Consider the following 26,694-nt stretch of genomic DNA (forward strand, 5'->3'; position numbering starts at 1 on the left):
TTAATCTTTTACATTTATATGGCACATCACATTTTATGAATTGTATTCTACATATTTAATCTCACTTAATCCCTCAAGTAATCCCATGAGAAGGTAATTGTTAGTCTTATTTCATAAATGAGAAAACAGAAACTGAGGTGGTAAGGGGATTTTCTTATAATCACAGAGATACTAATGCCAAAGACAGGACATTAGTGCAGCCTTCTGAAACAAAGTCTGTGGTTTTGCAAACACCTAATAACTACTCTGGTTGTTTCATACACATTAGAATGGGAGCAAATAAAAAAGGGAGTAACAATTAGTATAATTTTATTCCTGTTTCTGCATGTCTTACTTCAGAAATAAGCCAAACTCAAAAAGGCAAATGGCACATGTTTTCTCTCAAATGTAGACTCTAGATCTAAAAACAAATAAGCAAAAAGACATGAAAGTACAAAGTACGAAGGGCACTACTTTAGCTGGGGGAAGTGAGTTTAGGGGATGCATCAGGAAAGGAGACAGAGACAAAGAATGAGTGATAGAGAAACGTCTGAAACTGCCAATATTTCAAATGAATAATCTTCTTCCCTTTTACAACTAGAAGCCAAAAATTTAAGGGACTAAATAACCCATTCTCACAGCCATATTTTAAGCTTATTTTGAATGCTAGTGATAATTCCAAAACAAGGGTTTTCAAATATCTTCTGTGCTATATTTTTACAAGATGTTGATCATCTTTGAAACTCTATGAAAACTAGTTATAAGCTTTAACACATGTATTATAAATCTAACATAACATATGATAGAACATACTGGCCATTCTAATTATTACCATTTGCTAGGGTAAATGGGTAGACAGTAGTGTGTTACAAGCTATTTACAAGAAGTTAATAAAAACTCTTGCCTTTGGTAGTCAAAGAAAGCTTCAGGGAGTAAGTGGGATTTTGTAAGGATTTTTCAGAACTCCAAATTGATAGAGGGAAAACAGGGAGAAAATTTCAAGTTAAACACATGTGGGTCTTCAGAGTATGGAGCAATAAAAATCAAGTTTAAGTTATATGATCCAATCAAGATATAGATTATAAGAATATGTATGGAAATGAAGGTGTAAGCATGGGGTAGAATCAAGCTATGAAAACATTAAACCTTCATGAACAGGTTGAGGATTTTGGAATCAACAATAGGGAATAATTCTATACCTAACTGCAATGTTCTATCATATGTTATGTTAGATTTATAATACATGTGTTTCGTTCTCTCTTTCTTTAATTTTTTTGGTACTAAGAATTGAAGTACTCTACTACTCCAACCATGAATCTACTTCCCATTTGTGTTTCACTTGTCTGTGAGTGACAGGCATACTCCACTGGGCCCAGCCATTTGCTTCCCCTGTACAAAAGATAATAGCTATGCACCACTCCATACAGAAATTGATTGAAATTGATTTGCCCAGACTTTTATGCAGGGGTTGGCTTTGAACCTTGATCTTTGATTCCCAAAGTCACTAGGACTAGACTTGCTCAAATACTCCTAGCCTGAGTATAATCTTGATGTTATATCTATTCGTCCATCATTCTTTCAAAACTGGATTTCTCTGTCCTCATTCCTCTTGTATCAGTCATTCTTGTAATATAATTGTAATGTTCATCTCCATATTTTCCTCTTTAATTGTTCACATTATTCCTTTTTAACTCCTTTTAATTTGGCTACAATCTCCTAGTAATAAATTATACAGAATTGTGATGTTCCAGTTCAGATTTTAGCAGAGTCATGTAAATGCCAACAGCTACATTTTCGTCAAATGTGGATGCCATGAGTATTTCATAGCTCTGCAAAGCAAACAACAATATTGTCTATGAGCACTCAGGTCTCCTGCTTCAGGGAATAAACTGGAGAGTTTGTAAGGGATAAAATGTTTCTTTTTCAGCATTCACCATTGTGCTAATTCAATTTATGCGCTCTTCTATTTTGTTAATTTTTTTGCATTAGTTTCCAGTACTATAACTATTAGTAACTGCCACAGGCAATATAGAAAATTACATAAGCCAATCACTTGACAACTGTATTGAAAGTCTTATGCCTGGAAACTCTCTTGAGCTTGTGGTCTCAAAAGGCAAATTTCCTTTTATGTATTATATAGAAACATTCTCCAAACAATAATTTCATGATACCTCATTTGCTGCTCCTCAGTGTTGCATAAATTTTGTGCAAAAGACACAATTTGAGAGATTTCTCAGAGTAATATAATTAGTAGAAATATTTTAAACTTATGCAATTTATATGAGAGAGAATGTGGTGATTATAATACCAGATCTCTTTGTGTTCTTAAATACAGTCATCATAACTATTATATTCATCAATTTTAAAACAGTACGAGAATGACATATTCTTTTTCCCAGTTTACTTTTACTTTTACTACAGTTACTTGGGTCCACCTCCATGAGAAATATCTATTTCTAGCTATCATATCAAGATCTAGCTTTGGAAATGAAATAAGTTAATGAAGATTTGTTTCTTGATAAAACTTGTTTAAACTCAAACTGGTCTAAAAATTAAATTAAGCTTGTTTAATAAAAATTTGCTTAAAAAATCTTCATTGTTTTAGTGAAAAGGATTATTTATTGATCAGAAACAGATTTTATTTCAAATCATATTTATAACATGACGTGTTATATGAAGTAAAATACTGAACATGACTGTCACAATAAATATATATGTTAAATTCTATGAACTGAAATGTAATGAAATGAACTAAAAATATAATCTTTTTCAGTGTATTTTAGATAAAATGTGCTTATGTTTTAGTTTATATGCTTTCTTATGTGTATTTGTCAGTTTTTACTATTCACATCGATCATCATTAAGGGCCTTTCAGTCATTACTGAATTAAATCCTTAATATCATTTTAGTGAGCATATGATATCAGAAATATTTTATATTCACAATAGTAATGTATTTTATTAGGGAAAGGATTAAAACAAATATTTGATAGTGAGAAATGTTTGTGTCAGAGTATATAGACATCAGGAATGATAAGTATGTCTATGTGATACTGCAAAGAAGGTGCTGGAGGTCTGTGAATGCTAACTATAAAGAAGTCCAAGAAATAGGGGTGCATTACTGTTCATTATTCTTAGAATTAATGACCTCTTTGGAAGGTTTCTGTTGAATGTAGTGTCAGCTCAGGCTTTATTCCAAGAAAGGAACAAAGGGACTGTTAGATTCTCTGCCACAATTGAAACCCAATTGCTCTGTGTAGTCCTATGTGCACATGGAAATTTCTTAGAAAAGACTGTGAGGACTTTGGGTAGCTGACTTAATCTTGCTCGTCATGTCTCTGATCTTGCCTTTTCCCAGACAAGGTCCTTACCAGGCCAGAGGGGATATATCATTAAATCTGCTTCTTGTTTACAATGATGTATGCATAGTCTGGGGCTGCAAATAAGTTTCCTCATATTTGCTAAGCAGCCCTTTTACTTGTGGCTATTGTTCTTCCTCTGCTGTTGGTAATGATTCCATTCCTTTCTTGTTCTAGCACAGAAAGTGCTTTAACTTTGTTTTTGTTTTCTAAGAGCTTCAGAATCTTTTGGATGCACTGTGCTAAAGCTGTTTAGTACTCCAAAGTATGAAGTCATTTAGTACTTCTAAGATGGACAATTATCCACACAAATACTTTTCCAAGCCTGGAAGTCTTCATCTGAGGCCTTGGCAACATGCCATATTCTCAAAGTACCAGCCCTGTCAGCTCAAGCTTGGAGACCAGAGTCATATAGACAACCAGAAAGCCCAGTGAGTGGATTAGCACTAACCTACTTCCATCCCCCTTAGTACCAGCAATAATTTTATCCCCTTTAGGTAGATGTATTTGGAAACTGCCATTTTCCTTACTTATATCTCATTCTGAAAATTTATAAAAATTATTTTCTACAGCATTCCCCATCTCTTTAAGACACTTGAGGCAATCTAGTGAAATAAGCAGAAAGAATTTTTCAACTTAGGGGGAAGACAGACCACTGTTTAGGTCAAATTCTAATTCTGTAGTTGGCAGTATTATCTTGGGAAAGTTTAAATTTAGACTAGTTACCTCTATTTTTAACTCAATAAAAGCAACAGTATCTACCTTAAAGGCCTACTATGAGAATTAATTTACCTAAGACCCATAAAGAATTTAGCCAAGTATACATAAGACAATGATTAAGTTTTCTGTTACTATACAGCACATACAGAAATGGCACCCACCTCTCATCAGGAATCAATATTAGTCTCACTCTGCCCCAGAATAATGTACTCAAGTTTCATATACTATGTAGTGAATTTTTTAAAAATTCTAATTCACCAGCCCAGAAACTGTTCACCCTAAACCTTGTGGCTCCTAAAAACAAAATAGGCTGCTTAGAAACTGATGTTATTAGGAAGGGGATTCAAGGATGAATTTAAACACAAGACTTGTATCCATGCTATTACATTAGCATCTTTCCAAGTTTATGCTCAGAATAGGACTGTTTAAAAAGAAAACAAGTGCATTCGATCTGGAGCTTAGCTCTTGTGTTAAATCTTCAAAAGAGAGCCAAATCTGTTTCAACTAACTCTGAGACAACCAATGAGATGAGATAGTATTTATCTCCATAAGGGAGAACTCACAGGTAGCTCATTTATTTTTGGATCTTCACTGAAATATGTGAGTGTAGAATTTCAGTGGCTGCTAAGATTTCATGCTACTCAGAATTGTTGAAACTTCCCTGCATTTTTCTATAGAAAGCAAAAAGGTAAAAGGCATTAAAAGCTTGAAAAACATTATACTACTAATTATTCTTCAGGTTTTCTTGAATGACAATAATAATTAATTATACTAGTATTTGTCCTTTTTTGTTTTAAATGTAGTCACATGAGTAAACTGGTTTATGAAAAAAAGAATTAAATACTACTCTCATTTACTGATCTATGAGGAAAATGAGTATCAACTCAACTTTTGGTATAACCATGTTATACCAAATAAAACAAACGTGTGTCTCCCAACTCAGAGATAAATCTTTCAGCTTGTTAATACATAGCCTTATAAAATGAACATACCTACACAGGCACACAACACATCCACATGCGTGTACATATTCCCCTTTAACAGGGCTACTCATCATGTCTAACTACTCTTATTTTGAAATTTCTTTTTTGTTTCCTTTACTCAATATGTTACAAACTTCCTTCCATTTGATGTTTTTCTGTGAGACAGAATCTTACTATGTAGCCTAGGCTGGACTTGAACTCCAGCTCCTCCTGCCTTCACCTCCCAAGTGCTGGGATTATACAGGCACAAAACAGCTCTACCTTCTCTTTCTTTGTTCTCCAAAAGTTGTGAGTTACTACCTTTATGCTTATAACATTTTAAAAATGCATTCATCTTCTAGCTTAACTATTTTATTCTACTCTCTACAGACTCAGTAAGTCAACTTGTGAATGCAAATTCCACCTGATAAATTAAAGTTTAGCTAGTAATGATGTTATTGAGATTATACTAAATATTTTGAAATTCTACATTAGACAACAGCAAACCCCTAAGAACCTATTATAGTTTATATTGCATACATATGTAGGTACTAACATTATGATGTATGAGGGAACACATTTTTCATTTAAATTATAGCCACTGATATGCCTAACGGTTAAACTTCAGGTTTTCAGATATTTATAGTTGTTTATTATAGCAGACTTTATGAAGAAAACATTTTGACATACTAAACAGTCATTTAACCCTTAGGTTTTATCTACTATTAGATGAATCTGAGAAAATTGAAATATAAACAAAAGGAACATTTCTATAAATCTCAGCGAAGATTTAAAAGCACAGAGATAAAAACCAATATGAAAACACGTCTGACTTTTCAGCTACACCATTTTAATTTTTTCCTTTGGAGAAAGGCCTGTTCACCACCTTTACAGTAAAATTATATATATATATATATATATACACACACACACACACACACACACACACACACACACACAAATGCACACACCCATAAAGAAAAGCATTAAGAAGATCTAAGTTGTGTGTACTAAGGAGGTAGAGCCAAATGATGATAATAAATACAATAATCTCTCTGTAATTTGGAATTAGAGTTGTGTATGTGATTAAATCACTATAGCAAACACTAGCTGACAATGAGTTGTTCTCAATAACCCATTTGGACGAGCAATAATTTAGTAAGCAGAATTAGACTTTTCTGTTCACCCAGAGATACATTTTTCCTTATCATTGCATAATTGCAGACAAAACTCAGGTTTCATAGAAAGCTATCCCTCCCCCCTTGTCTTCTAGTAATGGAGAATATTTTGTCCAGTGGATAATTACTCTCTGGATTAATGACCACTCATTTGACGAGCAAATACATTCAGATTTCTTAACTCTAATGGAAATGTAAGGTAAATATTTAAAAGCAAATTCTTGTCTATAAACTTTTACCAAGGCAATCAGTAATACTGATGTAGAAACAAAGGAGTTTTCACTGGCTCTAAACTTATTTGAATTTAGGCATGTTCAAATTAATGATAGGTATCTTTCCAGATTTAGAATGCTTTATAAATTCTATTCCACTAACAAACATTGAGTGTCTCTGACACAAGCTACAAAATAATTATGCCCATTGGATGAATAGGTATTTATTTTCTGAAAATGTATGGATAGTCTTGAGTTAGATGTAAGGAATGCAAACAATAAAAGGAAATTAATTCTGAAGGAATTTAATGTTTATAATGGTATGATATGTGTACTGAAAGTCTATCTGTTCCATAAGAGGAGTAACATGTGTCTTTCAAAGAGAGCTGGAACTATGTGTTCCTGGTGTCAGAGAGGAGGCCGAATTTGAAGTGGGCCTAGAGGGACCACAATAAGTTAGACCTGAGACATGGGAAAAAGTTTTCCAGAAGAAACACACATATGCAAAGACATTTCCTGAGAAAGGTCTGAGAATGGGAAGCCCAGAGATTATTTGTAAATAGATAGATGATCTTTATTGTGCTAGGGGGAGATTCATCTGCTGAGAATATATCAACTGCATGGGAAAGTGGAGAGACTGGAGATCGGGGAATGCACTTCCTGCAGGTCTCTGGAAAAATGGAAGCTGGAACTTGGGTATAAGCCAGGATTGCAATAAAGGCTTGAGAATGTGGGCATGCTCTCCCTTTCATACTTAAGAAGCCCCGAGAAGAGCAGAGAGCTGAGGCAGGTTCTTGTTAGAAGGGTGAGTTTCCAGCTAATCATCCCATCTAATGCCTGCCCCTCAGCACAAGATGGGAAGCAAGATTTCAAGGTGGATAGAATCTAAGAGGATATTTCTTCCCAGTGCACGTCGTGGTTAAAACAAAAGCAAGGAATAATAAGAATGTATTTATAAACCTTCCTTTACAGACATCTTTCTTGGCCTAAAGAACTCTGGAAGTGGCAGCAGCGACTGCATTTTTTTTTGTTTGTTTGTTTTTGTGCTGTTTGAAAGGGTGTTTTAAGCTATCTTGTTTTCCTGTAAGCTCTGTGACTGGGCTACCTGACTTCCTATGAAGGGACAGCTGGGTCAGAGACCTGCAGGGCCCAGTGAGATTGCTGAAGTTCACTGTCTGCATTCTGGAGGTGGAAAAGGTGTCCACCCTGACAGCCCTGCTGAGGGAGAACTTGGCTCCTTTTCCAGCTGCTAAGCAGACAGCCAAAGAAAGCAGGGTGTGAAGAGCGCCCCCGTGGGAAACAAGAGTGAAGTTACCCTGGATACAGCTTTGCCTTCAAATCCCGGAAAGCAGGGGCTATGACTGCCGGCCCCAAGTGGAGCAAGAGGTTTCTAGAGGAAAGTCAGATCCCGTGTGCGCTGTGCTGCTAGTTTACTAGTAGCTTCTTTTCTGGGGAAACACTCTGGGCCGGCTAATTCAGGAGCCGTCTACAATCACCCCGTTCCCTGGGGTCGAGCTAGGAGCTCAGGGTCACCGTCCAGTGGGGATCCGGCAGCCCGAAGATCTCCGCATCTGGAAGCAGAAGGGGCCGGGACGAGGGAATCCCGCGAAACCCACGGTCGTCTCGGCGGGGCGTCCCAGGGCTTTCTCCGCCGCCCAGAGCGCGGCAGCCGTGGAGCTGCGGACCGCGCCGCGGGGTGCAAAGGAGCGGGAGCCTCGGAGCCAAGCAGGTGGGTGTGGAGCCCCACGGAGCCAGAGGGAGTGAGGGGAGAGGGCGGCGCCCACGGAGGTGTGGGCGGTGCCCGTCTCCTGCACCCCGGCCGCGCCCCGCTGAAGGGGCGGAGGGGGCGCTGCGCGGTGCTCACCGGAGGCCCCGCGAGGTCGAGCTCCGACATCCCCGGAGTGCATGGCTGTCAGCGCAGCTCCGCGGAGCACCCGAGAGCCTCGATTGCCTGAGAAGAGGAGGAGGAGGTGGAGGAGGTGGAGACAGAGAAAGAGGCGGCGGCTGGAGCTGCTCCAGCCCGGCGGTGCGCGGAGCGCGGGAGGCGGAGCGGGAGGCTGGGGTGGCCGCGGGCGGGCGAGTGTGCGCGCCCGGCTGGCGAGCTGCGGGCGGGGGAGCGGCGCCCCCGTGCGCCCCGCCTCGCCTCCTGCGCGCAGCCTCTCGCGGCTGCGGCCAAGACACACACCCACCAAGCACCCTGCGCCCGCCGCCCCCGCCGCCCGCCGCCGAGCCTCGGGCAGCCCGGAGCCACCGGGAACTCCGGGCCGGGCGGGCGAGCTCAGCCCCGCTCCATTTTTCTCCTTCTCTACTCCAACCTTTTCCAGTCTGGGCGGCGGCGGCGGCGGCGGCATCCGGCGGTAGGGGGATGGGGACCCCCACCGCCTCCCTCCCCCCACCCCCGAACGGGGCATGGGGGTGAAGATCGATGAAGATTTATTGTTCTTTTAAAGGATGCCTTAGCTTCCTCCCGCCGCCTCTTCTTTGAACCCGGCTACTGGAGCCAGTCAGGGATGTAAAGAGCAAGAGAGAGGGAGAGAGGGAGAGACTCCGGGAGCTGCAGCCAGCGGGGAGACCCTCCTGTCTGTGGAGGGGAGGGGATCTCCAGCGACACACCGTTGGCGAAGGGGACCGAGACGCCCCCCACCCCGGGAGCGGGGAACCCACAGCCCAGTGTGGCGCCCGAGCCCGTGCCGCCCGCTGAGCGGGGTCTGTGGGAGCTAGGTAAGTGGGGTGGGGGCGCATGCTGCTCCCCCAAAGGGGTCATCCTTTCGGATTGAGTCTGCACCGCAACCCTCGCCCACACTTGAGTTGCTAAAGGAATTGGAAGCTGCCCTATGGCGCCCAGTGGACTTACACACAGAGCTGACCCAGCCCTGGCCAGGGTCATGAACGCCGCCAGGCTCCTACCCCGTGGCAAAGGCACCCACGCCAAGTGTTAGCCTTGAAACGCTTTCCAGCAAGCCTGACTGGGAAGGGGTAGGAAATGAGGTTATTTCTAGGCGATGAGCTGGGGTTGCCTTCTGTTGGTTTGCTGGTAAATGCCACACTCACATGCACACACTTGTGGATGGGGTTTAGGGAGAGCGATGTCTCTGGCGGAGGAACCGGTGGCCAGAACACAGAGACTTGTGTGCTTTTTAATTCCTGCACCCTGATAGTCTCTGTTCCATAGCATGGTTCCCTAGAGGGTTGATCAAGTCTCAGAGGAGGGAGCTCCCTCCAGGGCTGTTTCCAAAACACTCTCAGCTAAGGGGACTTGACAGTTCAGTTGCCTTCAAAGGCACCAAAAGACACTCACCATTTACCTCTTCATTTGCTCCCAGTGCTCAGTGACCTTTTATGTTCAAGACAGTGTATTGCCGTCCATTTTCTGGAATTAGGAACCTTTATGTGTGTCCATTCATAAAAATAGTCAGTGTGAAGTATACGTAAACATGCTAATAGCACGCAACATTTATGACTGCATGTGTGTTTAAGCAATATGCAATAATGACAAGATTAATGTAGGAAATTTTTGGTATTCACAGACTCAGACCGGGCTAATTTCATGCAGTTTCAAAATTCCTTCTGATCAAGTTATGCAATGTCAATATTTTAAGTAGCATTTCACATTTCTATTTTTGCATTGATTGGTTTTTGGCTTTGGTTGAGAATCTGTTTTTTTAAAGCCCAGTTGAAAGAAAAACTAAGCGTTTAGTGTTACTGTTTTTAAGCATGCAGTATGGTATGGGACGGAGTTATTTTGTTTTACTTATTAATAAACAGGAAGCAATATATTACCTTTCATAGAATAAGCCAAAGATGCATTTGTGTTAGGAAGACTCAAGCCTTACCTGTTAGAGTTGGATGGCTTACAGGAAGGGAATGAATCACTTGGCAGTTCTCTTTATTTTCTTCCTTCTCTAACCTTCATCCTTCCCTCTCCATGTCCGTGTTCTCACATATCTCTCATGCACTCATGACTCCCAGAAGTAACGACAGCCCGTCATTGGAGCCTTGTCCTCCCCTCTGTGATTCCTATGGTCTTTCTTTCTTTTCCTCTTTCAGATTCACTTTGCTCCAAAACTTGTAGTTCAGTGTTCCAAGCATATTTGTTCAGTGAACATTAACTTGAAGTTAAGAGACATTATTTCCTTATTCAATGCTTTCTTCTTTGACGTTAAAACTTCATTATCAATACTTTGAAGCATCCTGCCCTTATGATTTTCAGTATTGTGACAAAAATGCGTGCTAGAATGAAATATCAGGATATGAGTTTAGTCACATTTCTTGGCAACTTAATGACATGCCCAGTCAGGTGTTTGGTTTTTTTATTTTTTTTGTTATACTTTCTTGGATGTCTGTAAATGTATGTCCATTAGTCTATGAATATTTTTAAATGCTATCCTAGAGAGAACAGTATACATACATATACATTATGGAAGTCAATCATATTACTGGTTAAAAATCCTATGAAACCCATAAGATATATTTCAATGTGCCCTAATACATATTTTCCTCGATAGGAAAATAGTTACTTCTAGGGTATCCAGCTGCCCATGGCAGTGCCCACTCGGAACCGCACCCTCGGGAGTCTGCCTACTGGTCTGCCATGATGCTGCTGTTAAGCCCGTGTGACTTTGGCTCAGGAGAGGTCCCATCCCAGGCCTCCCTTGTCCTCAGCCCTCTGTCCCTCTGCTTTGCTTTGTACCCTTCCTTTGGAAGCTTGCTTGTCTGGGCTTCCTGGGGTACCTGAGGAGCCCCAGCCTGAGTCGGGTGTGGGTTTAGGGGTTCTGGGAAGCCAACACTGCACAGGTGCCCATTAAATAGCAGGTGCATCACCAAAAAAAAGAATACAAATAAAATAGTTACTTCTTTGAAATGTGCTATAGCTGAAAGATTGATTTCTAAGGAAAATTCCTAAAGTTGATAGGAAATCTCAAGTGAATTTTAAGAGAAAATCCATAAGCTTAAGACATTCTATTTCAGATTATAGCTTATTTAATAGTTGTTTTTATTTATTAAGTGGAATTTGATTTTTGTTATTTTCACATAAGCTTGGGAAGAATAGAGAGTACGGATGTCCTATATATGGGTTTTTAAAAAAGTTCTGAGTATTATTTTTATAGCTAAGATTTTATGGCCTGTTACTCTTGAAGTGATAAAATCAACTTTATAGAGCAGAGCAGTCTTAAAATTTGTAGTCACGTACTACAAGTCTTTTCATAGTCTAGATCTTTAGCCCATTCTTTTTGTTGCTTATTTCCTTCCTGTGCTTCATATATACATATATATATATATATATATATATATATATATTTTCCCAGTTCTTTACTGGAATTGTGGGGTGTAGGGCAGAAAGCCAAGTAGTGAGACCAGGAACCCCTTGGCCTGTGAAAGACAAACCCTCCTGTATTGTCTTTAAAAGTGCCTGGTCCCATATAATGAATTGTACCATTTTTTTACTGGCTGATTTAATATCACGAAGCCATTCACTAACTTATTGCCAAATACCAAATACCCAAAGCAAGGGCAGTCTTTGTCCTCAAGAATTTTTTTAACATACAATTTAAAAAAACCCACTACTACCAACAATGTCTCCTAAAAAACAAACATAAAAACCCTAACTTGTTACTTAAAGAATTACAGTAAGAATTGAAAAATGAGAGTCTCTGATGTGCAGAAAAACATTTAACAATTTCATTCTTAACCAAATAACAGAAATTTATGAAGAGATTATGAAAATTTGTCATAGGCCCTGCATTTTGGAATTATTTGAAAACAACATTAAGTTTTAGTAAAATATGTAATTTTAGTTTTAAAATATATTCTAATATTATTATAATTCCAAATATTTGTATTATTTTACTTTTATATACATAATAATTCTAGCCAGAAATTACTTGAACCAGGTACTCTTTTAAGCATGTTGCAAATATCGATTTGTATTTTCCTCACAAATATCCAGTGAAGAAGTTAGCACTAGTGGCTTTCATATAGACAGGAAAATCATTGCTAAGAGGCTTTCCTTGGGTGTCTGAAGTCACATAGGAAGTAAGCAGTGAAGTCCAGATGAAACCAGGTGTTGTTGGTTCCAGAAGAGTGCGAACCTCTATCCTATTAGGAAGTGTTAGGAGGGAAGGTCCCATGAAGAACAAGAAAAAACAATGACCTTTTAAGGTCAGTTTTAAGGATTTTTTTTAAGTGGAAGAAGCTTATCCAAATTTTCAATATGAATCTGAAATAAGAAGCCAATTTAGTCACGAGAAAGCTAACATTTAAGAATGTATTATGGTTACAGTGACCATTGAAAGTGAAGGAAAAGAGATTCTTATTGGTAAAATTTTGAATAATAGTTTTTTATGTACCATTTTTATAAATTTTTAATAAAGCATACTTTCATATTTCTTTGAAATATGCATGCATGTTTTAAAAGAAAGTACATTTTTATACATGCTTTTGTTTTTACTTTATAAAATATAATCCCAATATTTAATGAAAATGAAATGTAGTATCTTAACAGATTTACTTTCAAGTATATTTTTAGAATGCATCTATTTAAGAGGTAAATAACTCTTAAATCATACTTTGGAATTTTATTTTATTTTTTTATTTTGAGAATATTGTACAGAGGAGTTACAATTATATGGGCAAGATAATGAGTACATTTCTTATCAAGCATTGTTGCCTCCTCTTTGTTTTCCTTTCCCGTCCCTTCCTATATTCCCCCCAACTCTCCTCACTGATCCTCCCCCCCTCACCAAAGTTGTAAAGTTTGTTTTTCGACATAACGACTTGAACATCTCATTGTTGCAATGGGTCCACCTGTATCCCTAGTTAATGGCATTTTATGAATAAACATAAAATATCCCAAGTTCTTGCTGGATAGCTATTGCTTCCATTTTTGTGAAAAACATAGCATCTGGATGAAATTTTCAAGATAAATACAGACAGGACATTAAATGAGATTTAGGTTCCCACACCAACCCACCCAAACTCTTCTAAACAACAATATGCCTGTAGTACATAATTCTTAGTACAAAAACTCCTGACCAGTATGTCTGACAAAATTCCTAGGAGATAGTGATATAGGCATAGAAAAATAAATCCTTACCAAAAAACTGTAAATGTTATTGGTTGCATGGCAATTCAATTGCATAACAAAAAGATGCCTAGCGTAGGGAATTATAGTTGTTCTGAGTTCTTGTATATATTTAGAGCCATGATTCTGAATTCAGCCAGGTCTAGGGTCGTCTGTTTTATAGGCAATATTTTGTAAAAATCCCTTTTGCTGTCTTGAAATGATATTTATGGGTATTATAACCTATGTATACATATAATACTTTACAATTCCATATAATTTCCCTCTCTGTAATAGGAAAAGTACAAGAAACTTTAGAGACTATACCAGGTATATGGATATGCATATCCTGGGGTTTAGCTACACTAGAAGGTGTAATAAAGCAGATCTTTACTACTAAAAATGCATGTTTTGATAGGATAAAAATAAGTTTAGATAGTATTTCATTGAATAATTGGTGACATTTTGTGTATTTAGCATTTTGAAATGATAGTAAAATAAATATATGTATTGAGTGTGACAGCTACAATTGCAAACAGGTGGGTGTGCTATAGTAGTGAATCAGTTAACCTGGATAGCATTATTATAGGTAACATAATGTACCATGATGGTGAACAAATTTTGGTGAAGTTCTAACTATGGTACTTACAATCCTAGAAAATTCTAATGTAAAGAATTGTTCAGTACAATAAGGTTAGAATCTAGCCATAGGTAACAGAAAGGCAGTTTTTCATTTATTTGTCTGATGAGATGTGTGAAGCTTGGAAGACACAGGATTTGTGCACAAACAACAGTCTTCCTTACCATCCTAGCACTTGCCCTCCATGTAATTCACAACTTTAGAAAACTCATTCCAAACGGAATGAGTTTATGAATCCAATTCAGCAGCACTGATTATGGTTATATTTTTCCACTGAAGGGATCCAGTGCTGTTCTAATGTGTACCTGTTTTGAAAAGGCAGTATTCTCTATGTCTTTAGGAAGATAAGTTTAGAGGCTGAGCAAAAACCAAGCTAAACGGCAACAAAATCAAACCACAAAGGTGTCAAAACATTTCGAGACATCCTAATAGTAGACATGGTATGTAAGGCTGGCTGATAGAGATAATCTGATCATAAATGTCAGAGTTTCATTTTCTAAGTGGGAGTGTCAGACAAGACTTCACAGATGAAGTGACATCTAATCTCATTTTTAAAAGATGAGTAAGCATTCTCCAGGTGGAAAAAGAGAGGCAGGCAGATGCAGTGCATTCTAAGGAGAGGAAGCAGTGTTTGCAAAGCAATGTCAGGAAAAAGAGCTAGCCTGGTGACAGGTCTCAGCATGAGCACTTGTAGGAAAGTGATAGGAGAGGAGGTAGAAAAGTCGGCCAAGAATTAAGTTTAGAAGTCCTAAGTTTGATACTATCCTAAATCATTTGTATTTTACCCAAATAATAGAGCATCTGAACTAGAGGAAGTGGGTGGTCTATAAGAAAAAAGATTGATGCTTGGAAGATTAGTTGAGACTGTATTGTAGACTACAAGTAAGACAAGTTCTAAAACCTGAACAAGGGTAGTGAAGAAAGAAAAGAGGCTTTGGATTCTCGTTGGCAAACATTTGCCATCGAAATCCCTCCAAGGGTTCCTGCTCCCAACATGGGTCATAAGAGCAAGCATTAGTCTGTCTTCTTTTTCTCTAAGCCTCACTATCTTGAGCTAACTTTTGAGCTTCTATAATAGACTTTAATATTTCAGTGGTTAGTAGACTTTTATTTTTTATTTACATGTGGATCCAATATGTATGTATTTATTGCAATGATTTCAGACCCTAGACTTTTTCTATCTATTCTAAGAAATCAGAATACTTTTCCTCTGGCTGCCAGTTGGGAAGAGAGTGAATATAGAGAAGAACATTCAAGAAATGACACACCTCATTTCCATTCCTAGTATGCTGGTGATGTGGTCACATTGATCAACTGTTTACAAGAAGCCTGGTACATGTAATTCCTGTCTGGACAGCTACCTCTAGCAGAATTGTTATACCATGGAAGGGGAAGCATAGTTTTGCTAAATAGCTATTTCTACCATATCCACCTTCCTTACTACATGTAGAAAGCTGACAAACTGAACTCCACCCAGTCATTGCAAGTATCTCCAACCAAAATCGTGCTAAATTCTCCCTATTATTAAGTCTGACCAGGGTCCTTTATGGCCGAGAAACCTTGAACTAAAAGACAGGTCTTCCATTCTATGATAAGGGTTTGGAATATTGCCTTCAAATTTTCCATTTGGACAAAGGAAGAAAGAACACTCTTTGACCTATAATGTGGAAGAAATCTGAGTAGACCTTGCTAATGATGCCCTGTCTGGCACTTGGGAAAATTCCTTTATTAGAACTTGGATTTGTGTCTTGGAAGAAGAGCCTTTTTCATTGTTCTCTGCAGCTCTGAACACTCTATAGGAGGCTCTTCATTGTCTTTCTTGTAGAACACATCTTGCTTCATTCTCTATGACTTCATGTTTATAAGGCTAAGCACTCTGGGATAAAGGATGGCAGTTATAATCCAGACAAGGAACTGTTTCTAATTAAATGTTAATGGTCACTGTGTTCAGAATGTAGGTACCATTTCTTAACCACAAGGATTTTCAAGCTAGCTCATTTATCACTGGGGCCCAAGGACCCGTAGTTTGCTAGATCCCTCCCTTCCTATAGATACTTTCTCCTATCTCATTATCAGGAATATTTCCTATTTTCCTTTCTAAAGGTGCCAATGGATTTCTTCTAAAAGAGATAGTTCATTGTGCAAAACAATTTTGCTCCCATTTGTATTTCACAGGATACTTGCCTGTAATGGCCAAAGTTCATTATGTTTTTTTTTTAATTTTTACCCACAAACAAAATAGTTTTTACTATTTATCATCGTCTAACTGGTTTGTGATTATAACTAACTGTATAAAATCATGTAGTCTGTGTATGTTTATTAAGCACTTTTTGGAGGACAGGCGCTCGAGTAGATCACAAGGTTAAACAAGCTTAGTCCTCATCCTCCTAGGGTTTACAGTCTCGCTGAAAGCAAGCATGGAATATCCAGGAGCATTCTAGTCTGCCCTGAGTGCAAACTATTGATAGTTCTTTGGGTTGACTTGTAAGGAAATGGAAGGGGCTAAATGTGGACTCTAGCTTTTGTGTTAAATTGAGAGATTTGAGGCATTGTGCTGGTACTGTTTCTTGCTGTGCTTGTGGTCACCTGATTTATATTTTGTAGACACTGGGACTTGACCATTTGGTGGCTAGATGGCAGTCTACATAGTCAGAAAGTTACACGTTAGGAAAATTGAGGCTCTCTGGGCTGAATATGAAAAACAGTGATTGGGAACAGGTAGTGTTTGGAGATTCACACAGGTAGTCTTATGATGATCTAGCACCACAAGCTCAGAATGGTATGAATTGTGGGGTCATAGAGGTCATAGAGGTTTAAAGATGTCTCTTGCTGTCCACACAGTTATATCTCCATTCTTTAGAAATTCAGGTGATGGGCAAGTATTAAGGAAAGAAAGAAAAATTTCAGGTCCAGTGAACAGGATCTTTTTCATTTTTATTTTATTTATTTATTTTTGTCAGTCATGGAGCTTGAACTCAGGGCCTAGATGATGTCCCTGACCGCTTTTTGCTCAAGGCTAACACTCTGCCACTTGGAACCACGGCCCCACTTCTGGTTTTCTTGCGGTTCATTGTAGATAAGAATCTCATGAACTTTCATGCCTTAGCTGCCTTTGAACCTCAATCCTCAGATCTCAGCCTTCTGAGTAGCTAGGATTATAGAATGAGCCACTGGTGCCTGACATAGGATCATTTTTTACACTATCACCAAATTATTAACTCTTTTCTCAGCCTTTCACCACTACAGTTCACTAACTGGACTCTTCCTTTCTTATCTTTAAATTGATTTTGCACTTGTTTTAAACAATTCAAATCTAATTATACCATTTATCTGCCTAAAATGACTTCTAGTATTTTTTTTTCTAAAGATGAACTACAAAAGCATTATCTTGAATGATTTATAATCATGTACTCTTCACACTCTTCTTGACAAGGGCTAGGATGTTCCTAGAGTCTGGGAGAAACTAGAGTCTGTAAGTGAAGGCCTAGGTTGTGTAACTGGTGTTAAGATAAGGTATACACAATGTACACAATGCTTCCAGCAGAGGTTTTTGTGTGTTTTTTTAATGTCATACCAATAGCAGATTTATTTAGAATATTGCCATTTATCCCAGAACATTGATAACAAAAAGAACATCCTTTTTCTGAAGTTTTATTGTTATCATAAAGGTGATATACATAGGGGTAACAGTTGTGGAAGTGAGATAAACAGTACATTTCTTTTTGAACAATGTTATACTTTCCTGTTAGAATATTTGTCTTTGGGAGGGGAAGGGGAAGCACAGAAATGGAAGGACATGCCACGTGATCTAACTAGACACTATATTGGAAATGAACTATACAACTTGTGGATGGGATTGGGAGGGAAAACTGTCAGTGGAGTTTTTATCTCATCCATAACATTTATTTATTTAAAAACACAACTTGACCTTGTAGATTCATAGGAAGATTTCCAGTTGATGGTGTGTGTGTGTGTGTGTGTGTGTGTGTGTGTATGTGTGTTCATAGGAAGATTTCCAGTTGATGGTGTGTGTGTGTGTGTGTGTGTGTGTGTGTGTGTGTGTGTGTGTGTGTGTGTGTGTGTGTGTGTGGTGGCGATGGAACCCAGAGTTTAATATATGATAGGCAAGCCTTTTACCATTGAGTTACTGTGATGAGGGAACTCAGTATGATAATGGAAATGTTCTATATCTCTGTTCTATACCTCTGCTTCATTAGAGTAGTTAATAACCACATGAGCTTAGAATGTTATTTGTGACCCTGAGAAATGAATTCTAAATTTCTTTAAGATTAATTGAAATTAAAATAGCCATGTGTGGCTAGCAGCTACCATACTAGGTAATGCAGATCTAGACTATTTTTAGCATGAACTAATTTAGAAAGCCCTAAGTTTTAAAAGTAATATGGTTTTAATTCCAGAAATAAATACGTACTACGTAGTTCAAGTCTACACTATTACTGTCATGAATTAATTCAGAAAACACCATGTTTCAAAAGTAATATGGCTTTAATTCCAGAAACAAACATTTATAAGAAATGTTGACTTTCCATTTACCATGTGTGAACATGACAACAAACCCCAGCAACCCAGACCCTGTCTTGGCTTACACAAATATCTCCCATGTTTTTCTTGAACACACTGTCCCTTGTTTCTATCCATAGGATAGAAATGTCTGATGGCATTTCTTTCTTTATCTGGGCTGTACAAAATATAATGTAGCATAAAAATGGAGAACTTAGTCTTTGAATGTCTTTGTAATACAACCTTCAATGCATGTTCATGCCCTTTTGTTTTCATTTTTTGTTCCCTCCCATCTTCCCTTTCTTGCTTTCTTCCTCCAGTCACCTTACCTTTCTAAGCCTCTAAGAAAATACAACCATACCGCTGTGCCCTTGAACAAGTTTCTGTTGCATATCAATTTCTTTTCCTTTGTGTTTATTTTTAAAAGCTATTCTATAAATTTAGTTCAGTAACCAACCAAACAACAACAAAAGAACAAGATCAGCAACAGCAACAAAATGAAACAAATGAAAGATACTTCAGATCATGAACACACACATATTTCTAAAATAATGATAACTCTTGGCTGTCAATTTAAGAAATATATATAATAGTTTCAGTTTAGTTTTATGAAGAGTGTAATATATGGGCTTGACTTGGGGTTTTTCTTATTCATTACTTAAAAAATATTATATCTGCCTTTGATCCATTGAAAGTACCAGTCTGTCTGACACTTGGTCTGACTCTTGAATTCTCTGCCCTGCTTCTCACAGTAAAAATATATTCTAACAGGGTAATTTTGGGATAAGAATGTGGTGTATAGAAGGCAAAATTCTGATTATAAAGTAATATTTAAGAAGGAATGGTCTATTTGACTCCCTTTTTCCTAGTCTGAGTAGCTCAAGAACAAATGAGTCCATGGGCTTTCATACTAAATGTCTTCAGTTCATAAAATCATGTTATTAATCAGACTATCATTAAATATTAATCTACATTGGAGATAAATGCCACTTTAAATTTGGAATCCTGATTTTTTGTTCTTCTAGAACTAAGAAGTGCATTTTCATTAGGCTTTATGGAAAGACTGCACATAGAAAGCTTAGAAATTATTAAAAAGCTGCCTCTTAAACTTGTCTTCTGGCTTGATTCAGACCCAACAAAATGCTTGGTTTTTGTTAATAGTAAATATAAGTATAAATATATATGGAACTGGAGTAAAATATTATTATGTTTTTCTATTTAAAATTCTTTTTATATGTTTACCTTAGAAATAGTTTGTTGCCTGGCACCAGTGGCTCATGCCTGTAATCCTAGCTACTCAGGAGGCTGAGATCTGAGGATTACAGTTCAAAGCCAGCCAGGGGCAGGAAAGTCTGTGAGACTCTTATCTCCAGTAAACCACCAGAAAACCAGAAGTGGTTCTGTGGCTCAAGGGGTAAAGTGCTTGCCTTGAGCTGAAGAGCTGAGGGACAGCGCCCAGGTCCGGAGTTCAAGTCCCATGATTGAAGAAAAAAATATTGTAAAGGTGATGAACAGGGGGTTTACAGTTGCATATGTAAGATGAGTACATTTCTGTTTAAACACTGTTACCTCCTCCCTCATTTTCTCCCACTTACCACTCTCCCCTCTTCTCCCCCTAAGTTGTAAAGTTCATTTCCAACATAGTGTCTAGTGAGTTTCATTGTTGCATTGGAACTGCATATTAATTTCTCTTCTTTTGCAGCAATGTGTTTAAATTATGTGGAAAGGTACTTCTTGGTTCTAGTTAAATAATTATTCTAGTCAATAATACTCCTTTGATCTGTCAAGTATGTGCTACTAGCATCACAAATCCCAAAATTTCTATAATCTTCCTTGTAGTATTTTTGGTGCTGTGAAACAGAGATTTCTTAGGAAAGAACTTAATTTTAGGAATCTTGGCTACTAAGTCTAATGCTGAGTAGCCCCTAGCAAGATTGATTGAATACAAAGATGTGGCTTCCCCAGTTAGAGTTCAGACCTTTCCAAATTCTGTGAATTTTTCTTACTCTTAACATTAAAAAAAATCTGTCTAATCTATCCTAACCATAAATCTAGACTACTAAGATTAATACATTACTTTTAAAAGTCACAAAATAAAAATATTTAGCTTCAAAATCTTAGAACTTCAAACACAGTTGCCAATCTTAACATCTCTATCCATAAAAAATTTAACATACAATGATTGATTTTGCAGATGCCATTTTAACCAAGGCATAGAGTTAGTAGTACAGAGATTATTTGTAACTTCTCTTTCCTTCTATATCATGTTAGAAGAATAATTCAATATTTGTATTTAGTACTCTGAGAATACTGATATTCAAGGAAAATCCTCAGTCTTATACATTAGGATTATAGATTTTTAGATTAGGTTAATAATAGAGTGTAATTCTGGATCCAGCCCTTATTAATCAAGTTATGTTGGGCAGGAACCTTACTTTTCTGAAACTCAGTTTATCCTTAAATCAAAGATAGTAATGCCACCCCCAGGTAAGCTGAGAAATAATGAAAAAGCTCATTATCAGAAATATAGAGCAGACACATTTGTTGCAGAGATTTGGTAGATGATGAAAATGATAACTCTTAACAAAGTTAAAAAAAACAATGACATCATAACGTTGGCTCTCCTTCAAACACAACTCCAAGAATTTCCCTACCTTCTAGGAAATGTAAATCTTCCTTGTAGACATTTTGATCTTAAGCTGAAATAAAATCCAAATTGTAAATCTGAATCCCATGGCAATAGCTTATTTTATGCTAATATGTTCTTGTATTATGATAGAGACTACATGAGGCTTGAAAAGGTAAAAGGGGGTAATATAAAGACTCACCCCTTTTAAATCTAGAAGAATCAGTTCTTTCTTTGAAGGAAGAATAGTGAAAAACTAACATAACTTTGAGGATGAATTGAAAAAAAAAGGGGGGGAAAAAGGTCATAACTTCGTCACCCTTAACCAGGCTGCTCTTTCAATGGGAACCATAGCTACCATTTATTTTTGATGATTTTCCCTCTGGGTCCAAAGTAACATTCTCTCTTATACTGTTGCTACCATAATTTTGTTTGATTTTTTCACCACACTGTTTTTCAAATTATTTATTTCAAGACTGTATCATCTGGTACTGATCACATGAACTCAGGGTTTCTGTTAGTCCATCTGTGGTCTTTAATTTTCACATTTTTATTTTAGAAACTGTTGATGGAAATTGATGTGTTCCTTTTCTTCATTAAATGCCTTAATATTTTCTTATCAAATGGTGCTCAATTTTATTATTGGCAGTAAATTTCACATTTCAAAATTCATAGATGCTAGTAGGTCATCTCACCCATCTGTTTTCTGTTCTTACAATTAATTATCTATTTTGTTGTAGAACCCTAGTTTTCTGAACAATGAAGACACATGTTATATTAAGAGATAGGCTCAGGGTGTGTGTGTGGGGGGGAAGGGAGGACATTTATGTAGCGTCATACACAGATGGATCCTTTAAAAATGCTTCTTAATGATCTTCCTTAATGACAAGTGTGGATGGAAAACATTATTCACAAGGGAAGTGGAGATGGGGAGGGTGCACAATTTAGAGGATCTCTGTCCTTTTCTAACTACTACTGAACAGGAAGAACAAATCAAGCAAGCCCTTGAAATGTGCTCTGATTTCATTAATCCTATTGACTTTTTGAAACTTTTTTTTCACATGTCATTTATCAATAAGGAAGAAATGGTACTTTTGAATGTGGCTTTATCACATTTTGCATTGTAAATTTTGGCAATGGTCTGTTTTAAGAGTAAAGATACAGTGTCTTAGTTCTTCAGGGATGCCATTATAGAAGACTTTAGACTGGGTAATTTATAACAACCGAGAACTTATTACTCACAGTTCTAGAAGCCTAAGATCAAGAGATGGCAGTTTGGAGCATGATGAAGGCCATTTCCTCTTAGACAGGGTTTTCTCACTGTATCTTTGCATAATAGAAGCAGCAAGACAGCTCTTTTGGGTCTTTTTTTATTAAGACACCAATTCTGTTTATGAGGGCTCAGCTGTTACTTTCCAATAGATCTCACCTCTTGGTATCATCACTTTGTGGGTAATATTTCAACATATTAGTTGTACAGAGACTCAAAGGTCCAGACCATAGCATTTGGCTTTCTATGTAGTATAATAACACATTGGAATGTATTTCTACCTCACACCTTATTTTTCCAATCCAAATACTTCTCTGTTTTCATTTTCATTATTACAGAGGTAGCCCTTGAATCTTCACACAGCAATACAGTATATTATTTAGAAAGAGAAAGGATCATTCTTGAAGGACATAGGTTTATCTTGTGAAAGAAAAATTGGATTCACTGGCTTTGATAGTTTATTTATTTAAAAAAATTCTGTTTTGGTGGCATTTTCACAATATTGGCTTGTTTGGACTGAATATCTTAGGAATTTCTTTTATGTTGGTAAGTGATAGTTATTTGAGTGTCTTATTAACCCTAGTCCTTGTTAAAATTGTCAAAGAAGGATTCAAAATTTTAAATTAATTGGAAGTTTCTATGATAAACTATGACTAGTTTTAACTAAAATAAGCAAAACAAAAACAAAATCACACACAGTACAGGATATTCAGTGCATGAATTTCATTATTCATGCACTCCTTCCTTTGATAATCCACAAATATTTGTTATGCATTCATAGGCATGGGAATTACTAGCTGGGAATCAAAGGAATATGATGAGACATTTATGCCTTGACTTAAGTCAAGATAATCTTCCTACTTATAAGTTAGTAAGGTATCTTCCTTTCCATTATAGCTTTTATCATAATTGCTTATCTTTTTATTTTTATCACAATTTGATTTATATAATAATTGTTCATCTGTTTGTTTATATCATGCCCACCTCTACTAGAATATAAGCCCCATAATGCCAAAGATTGTGTCCTAAGCTGAGCAGAGCCTCATAAATATCTCCCTTATGGATGAGTAGAAGATTTTTTTAATTGAATAGTAATGATAGATGAAAAGCACTATAGTATGCACAACAAACCTCTAACTCATTGAGACAGGGATATTCTCTCTGAAGTAGGTATTCATTTTTTCTAGATTTTGAATAAGATAAGAGTTTATCAAAAAGGAAATGAGGAAAACAGCCTCTCATAAATGGAAGTCATATTGAACTTGAGGAGTTGTAGATAGTATAATGTAGGTAGAATTAAAGGAAAATAATTTTTAAATATAATATATAAATCTGCTTGTTTATTTTTTTCATTGAAGTGATGATATTCATTGTCACTTGGAATGCATCAAATCTGATGTGACTCAATAAACTTGGAAAAGGTGGACAATAAATCAAGTAATAAAAATATATAAAAGTTGATGTTGAAACAATACTGTCACAGGTAAAAAGTTTCTAGTTCTAGAAATTCTTTTTTTTACATTTCTTTTAGAAATTCTTAAAATAGGAGGATTATTGTGTAGACAAAGAGGGAGCTAAGTGTTGGTATTTTGGTGATATAGGCAATGATCCTTGAGTTGGTACCTCAAGGTGCAGATGGGAGAAAAAAAGATGTGCAAAATATGGCAAAGAATTGCATGCTAAAATAAAAGAAAAGGAGCTTCTAGAACCGAAAGAGAAAATGAGGAGGGGAGTCTATCAAGGTACATGACAAAAGCACAGTAAAAGAGTTGAGATCCAGCAGTCTTTGTATCACATTGTGTCTTTATCCTGAGACCTAAGAAGCTATGGGAACACCCTGCATAAGATACAGTCCTGATCTGGTATATAAGCTTGCTGTATGCAGAAGCCACAGGAGACTGTTAGCATAAAGACTAGAGTTGGTGAAGCAGAGGTAAGGAAAGATTTCATGAGGTGCATCTCTCTTTGCTAGATCACAATCAAGTTTCCTGACTGTGGCTGTTGTCTTTCCTTAATATGAAGAATCTGAAGCAGAGAAACACCACAACTTTGTGTAATCAATAGTTTGATTCAGAGATAGACAAATGCTCCTTAAAACTTTGATTAGAAGGTGAAAGGCAGTGGTTAGTGTGGTAGGGTAGGATGCAAAGGGACTTCTTTCAATATTTGCAGGTCTCTGGGTTCTCTTTCAAGTTGAGCAAAAACCAAATGATGACAGCTATGTCAGGTGACCTCAAAATTGGAACTCACTCAGTTTTAAAATTTGTAAAAATAATGAAATGGGACCAGATCAGATCCAAGCTCCCTCTGCCTCCTCCTATGATTTTTGTCTCAAGAAGATGTAGGAGAATAAAGTGCATTGTAATATTTAAATCACAGAGACTAATTCTTAATATTGGAGCTTTTAAGATAGCCATGCTATTTATCATGTGGTGGGCTATGTAGACATAAGGAAAGGAATATAATTTGAAAGTATATATTTACTATACAGCCCCCAACTGAGAAACATGTCTTGTGTAAGACTCTTACTTCTGAACATTCCAAATGAATCATTATTAAAAATTATCTAAAGCCTGATGAAGCCTAACAAAATGTTAATATTCTACTCAAATTTTATAAGAATTAGGAAGTCTGATTTTATTGCAGCTAAATCTGTCTCTATAACACATACAAGTAGAATATGAACTTTGTCAGTTGCCAAAATTGACAGATTATGCCATCCACATAGAACACCAGACAGAGACTAAAGGTTGTGAATTGTTTTGTTTGTTGGTTTGTTTGTGAGATTACAGGGTATCCTATTGATTGCCGTTCCATTCAGTGGTAGCAAGAATTCTTTTATTAGTTGCCTTTGCTATTTTTTCATCACCTTTCATCTTTACTCCCTTAATTCTATTGTGAGTCTGGGAAGACCTTACAAAAGAAGACATTTAGAAGAACACACCGTCAGCCCCAATGTAAAGGGCACATTCATTGTCAGAATAGAAAGTCCACTAGTAGAACGGCAGGGTGCTCATATAAAAGTCAAGCTTTCAATATGTGTATGTTTTGAAGCAGACTGAAAATTTCCTGCCACAACTGTATCTGATATTTACAAAAGGTTCACAAAGCTTCTATAGCAAGTATTATATTTTCAGAGTTGAATATTTTTGTCAGCCATAATTAAACATCCAGATGTTTATTGTTATTATAATGAACATATATTATAATTGTATATTCCTATCATCTATATGATCTGATTTTTTAATTCTATATTTTGGTGAGGAAAATTGTGTCTAAATAAAAATGGTTTATTTATAAATTCAGAAACATCTGTGATATTGAAAGTTACTCATATTATACATTTCTACTTATTACCTGCCTCTCTACTTCTTGCTGCAACACAATGCTTCCTTTGACCACTGAAAGCAAAGCTTTTAGGATTTCCTTTGAGTGTATCTAAAAAAAGCATTGGTTATATCAAGGATAAAAGTCTTGGATTTTTTTTAAACCAAGGAGCAAATAGTTGTGCTAAAATTGAGGACTATATTGACATTAACAGCCAATGATTGCAGCAAAGAAATGCCACCTTTTACTTTTCTGAGGACAAGGGCAGCATTTCAGTTATTACTGGAGTTTGACATATTGAAAAATTGTAGAGAGTATGAAATTGATTAATACTTCCAAGTTCTGAAACAATCCAAGCTTGCTCATTTTCTTAGAATAGCTGAAACGTTACAGGACCTTTCCTTAGAAGATTATATCTACATAATATGTTTGATCTGTTTTTGACTTATTATTTTATTATTTTTTTCATTTTGGGGTGAGATCTTAAGAATTTCAGCAGGTAATGAAAACAATTTGTTAAATTGGTCACTTTGTCGTTTCATAGTTACGCTTTTTTTTTTCACCAGCTATCTACTGCAATAATTCTTGTAGCTGTCTGAAACAGAAATTGCTGCTAAAAAATACACGATTTAATATCATACATGAACATGTAAGAAATGCTGTGGAGCTATACATGGTATGGTGTAGATTTAAATGTCTCAGAGTCATTTGTTTGCATATGCCTGCTCAGTGTACTAGAAATACCACTTAGAACACATTAACTGTCACTTAGACCTTTAGAAAAAGCTTGCTTTTTGTCTTCACAAGATCGCAAATGTAACTTACTCTGCCTAGCTATACT

General features: G+C 36.9%; 1 protein-coding gene across 1 annotated transcript in view; it reads left to right on the forward strand.

The window, feature by feature from the left end:
• Positions 1–8,665: 8,665 nt before the first annotated feature.
• Positions 8,666–26,694, forward strand: part of Kcnb2 (potassium voltage-gated channel subfamily B member 2) — a 406,617-nt gene continuing 388,588 nt past the window's right edge. The window contains exon 1 of the mRNA XM_069990929.1: positions 8,666–9,130. The gene's annotated coding sequence lies outside the window, so the exon portion shown is untranslated. The remainder of the gene's footprint in view (positions 9,131–26,694) is intronic.

This window comes from Dipodomys merriami, unplaced genomic scaffold (genome assembly GCF_024711535.1).
Source record: "Dipodomys merriami isolate MVZ:Mamm:240054 unplaced genomic scaffold, mDipMer1.0.p SCAF_4, whole genome shotgun sequence".
Taxonomy (NCBI): Eukaryota; Metazoa; Chordata; class Mammalia; order Rodentia; family Heteromyidae; genus Dipodomys; species Dipodomys merriami.